A 3,741-nucleotide genomic window follows, 5' to 3' on the forward strand; every position below is an offset into this window, starting at 1 on the left:
CCACTGTGCCCAGTCCCTGATTAATTTTATAAACGAGATAAGGGCAGTTTTACCCAAGTTAACTTCAGGGAAGAGCAGAACTTTCAATGGAAATTTTAAACAAGTAGAATCAATATCCTGAGGCAGTTCTTCAAAGAATTATAACAGAAGATGAAGCACAGCTTTACTAGTGTTATCCTGAAGACCAGGCACAATCAAAGCAATGGCTACAAAGGAGTCAAAGCAAAACAGACTAATCAAGGGTAAAGGTCATAGTCACATGTTTGGGGATGCTCAAGGCATTTGGTTTGTTGACTTTCTGGAGGACTAAAGAATGATAACATTTGCTTATTATGAAAGTGTTCTCAAAAAGTTAGCCAAAGCTTTAACAGAAAATCTCCCAGGTAATCTTCACCAGAATCCTTCACCACAAGAATGTTCCTGCTCATTCCTCTTGTCAGATAAGGGCTTTTATGAGAGTTTCAATGAGAAATCATTAGGCATGCATCTTACAGTCCTGATTTGGCTTCTTCTGCCTTCTTTTTGTTTCTTTATCTTAAAATAATAATTTTACAGAATCTTTTTGTTTCTTTTTGTTTCTTAATCTTAAAAAATATTAATTTTTATTTCATTTTTTTTTCTGAGACAGAGTCTCACACTATCACTCGGGCTGGAGTGCAGTGGCATGATCTCAGCTCACTGCAACCTTTGCCTACTAGGTTCAAGCAATTCTCGTGCCTCAACCTCCCAAGTAGCTGGGATTACAGGTGTGCACCATTATGCCCAGCTAATTTTTGTATTTTTGGTAGAGATGAGCTTTCACCATGTTGGCCAGGCTGGTCCCCAACTCCTGACCTCAAGTGATCTGCCCACCTTGGCCTCCCAAAGTGCTGGGATTACAGACATGAGCTACTGAACCCATCCTTAATCTTAAAAAATCTTTAAATGGCACCCATTTGCCTTTAGTTAATAACATAAAAAAGACTACATTGACATAGTTAAATTCCCAGGACCCTCAGTTCTTTAAGAACGGACTAAATGGCTAGTATCATCCTGTATTAGTCCATTCTCACACTGCTATTTATTAGAAAAGAGGTTTAATTGGCTCATGATTCTGCAGGCTGTGCAGGAACCACTGCAGTATCTGCTTCTGGGAAGGCCTTGGGAAGCTTTTACTCATGGCAGAAGGCAAAGTAAGAGTAGGTGTGTTACATGGCAAGAGCAGGAGGGACAGTGTGGGTGGGCAGGAGGTGCTATACACTTTTAAACAGTCAGACCTCACAAGAACTCACTGTCATGAGGACAGCATCTAGTGCTGTCCTCAGGGATAGTGCTAAACATTCATGAGAAATGGGCCCCTGTGACCCAATCACCTCCCACCAGGCCCCACCCTCAACACTAGAGATTACAGTTGAACATGAAATTTGGGTGGGGACACAGATCCAAACCATATCACATCTCTTAGAAAAATGTCTTGAAGTTGAGAGCCGACTGGGAGCAACCGAGCGGGCCGCCGCTGCCGCCATGAACCCCGAATATGACTACCTGTTTAAGCTGCTTTTGATTGGCGACTCAGGCGTGAGCAAGTCATGCCTGCTCCTGCGGTTTGCTGATGACACGTACACAGAGAGCTACATCAGCACCATCGGGGTGGACTTCAAGATCCGAACCATCGAGCTGGATGGCAAAACTATCAAACTTCAGATCTGGGACACAGCGGGCCAGGAACGGTTCCGGACCATCACTTCCAGCTACTGCCGGGGGGCTCATGGCATCATCGTGGTATATGACGTCACTGACCAGGAGTCCTATGCCAACGTGAAGCAGTGGCTGCAGGAGATTGACCGCTACGCCAGTGAGAACGTTAATAAGCTCCTGGTGGGCAACAAGAGCAACCTCACCACCAAGAAGGTGGTGGACAACACCACAGCCAAGGAGTTTGCGGACTCTCTGGGCATCCCCTTCTTGGAGACAAGTGCCAAGAACGCCACCAATGTTGAGCAGGCGTTCATGACCATGGCTGCCGAGATCAAAAAGCGGATGGGGCCCGGAGCAGCCTCCGGGGGCGAGCGGCCCAATCTCAAGATCGACAGCACCCCTGTAAAGCCGGCTGGCGGTGGCTGTTGCTAGGAGGGGCACATGGAGTGGGACAGGATGGGGCACCTTCTCCAGATGATGTCCCTGGGGGGGGCAGGAGGTGCCTCCCTCTCCCTCTCCTGGGGCATTTGAGTCTGTGGCTTTGGGGTGTCCTGGGCTCCCCATCTCCCTCTGGCCCATCTGCCTGCTGCCCTGAGCCCCAGTTCTGTCAGAGTCCCTAAGGGAGGACACTCAGGACCTGTGGTCAGGCAGGGCAGGGGCCTGCTCTGCTGCTGCCTCTAGGTGACTTTCCAAGATGCCCCCCTACACACCTTTCTTTGGAACCAGGGCTCTTCTGTCGGTCTCCCTTCCACCCCCATGTATGCTGCACTGGGTTTCTCTCCTTCCCCTTCTTCCTGCTCTCCTGCCCAAGAGCTGAGGTCTCCCTGGCCTCTACTGCCCTGGCTGCAGTCAGTGCCCAGGGCCAGGAGAGTGGCCAGGGGATCCAGGACCTGGGATCCAGGGCCCTGGGCTGGACCTCAGGACAGGCATGGAGACCACAGGGGCCCAGCAGCCCACCCTTTCCTCTCCCCACTGCCTCCTTTCCCCTCCCCACACTCCCAGCTCGAGCCGTCCAGCTGCGGTGGGGTCTGAGTATATCTAGGACGGGTGGGTGGGTAGCCGTACTGGGCTTGTGTCTTGAGCCTGGAGGGAGTCTGCTCCTGCCGCCCTCTGCCCTTCCAGAGACAGACCCATGCGCTGCCTGCCCAGTGTGCCCCTTTGTCCCCACGTCAGGCAGAGGCGGAAGGCCCACTGTGCCAGAGGCTGGGCACCAGCCTTAACCCTCTGCTAGCACCTCCTCCCCTTCCCCGAGGCAGCACATCTGGCTCACTCTCCCCTGGGTCTCTGGAGCCCACCAGGGAAGGCCCTCATCCCCTGCCGCTACTTCTCTGGGGAATATGGGTTCCATCCGGGGTTGGGGGCCTCTCTGCTTATCCACTCTGCACCCAGGATCCTAGTCCCCTGCCCTCTGGCACAGCTGCTTCTTGCAGGAAAGCAAGTCTTTGGTCTCCCTGAGCAGCCATGTCCCTCGTGCTGTCTCTTGCCTGTCCCACCTGTGCCCTGCCCTCCAGCTTGTATTTAAGTCCCTGGGCTGCCCCTTGGGGTGCCCCCCCGCTCCCAGGTTCCCCTCTGGTGTCATGTCAGGCATTTTGCAAGGAAAAGCCACTTGGTGAAAGATGGAAAAGGACAAAAAAAATTAATAAATTTCCATTGGCCCTTGGGTGAGCTGAGGGTTTTTGCAAGGAAAAAAAAGAAAAAAAAAAAGAAAAATGTCTTGAAGTTAATGGAGCTTATCTTGAGAGATCAAGTTTATGCTTTAAATTTTTATCTTTTAATTCCATTTTTACCTAACTTTTTGAAGTCTCCTTGTATTGTTAACTATAGTCACCCTACTGTGCAATAGAACACCATAACTTATTTCTTCTATCTAACTGTAATTTTGTACCCATTGACCAATCTCTTCTCATCCCCTCCTTCCACTAAGCTTCTTCACCCTCTGGTAACTTCTATTCTACTCTGTACTTCTATGAGATCAGCTTTTTCAGATTCCCCAAATGAGCAAGATCATGTGGTATTTATGTTTCTGAGCTTGGCTTATTTCACTTAACATAATGTCCTACAGGT

At 49.9% G+C, this 3,741-nt stretch overlaps 1 pseudogene; it reads left to right on the plus strand.

Moving 5' to 3' along the window:
- Positions 1–1,472: 1,472 nt before the first annotated feature.
- LOC102139586 (ras-related protein Rab-1B pseudogene) lies at positions 1,473–3,387 on the plus strand (annotated as a pseudogene).
- The last annotated feature ends 354 nt before the right edge of the window (positions 3,388–3,741 follow it).

Source organism: Macaca fascicularis, chromosome 9 (genome assembly GCF_037993035.2).
Source record: "Macaca fascicularis isolate 582-1 chromosome 9, T2T-MFA8v1.1".
Lineage (NCBI taxonomy): Eukaryota > Metazoa > Chordata > Mammalia > Primates > Cercopithecidae > Macaca > Macaca fascicularis.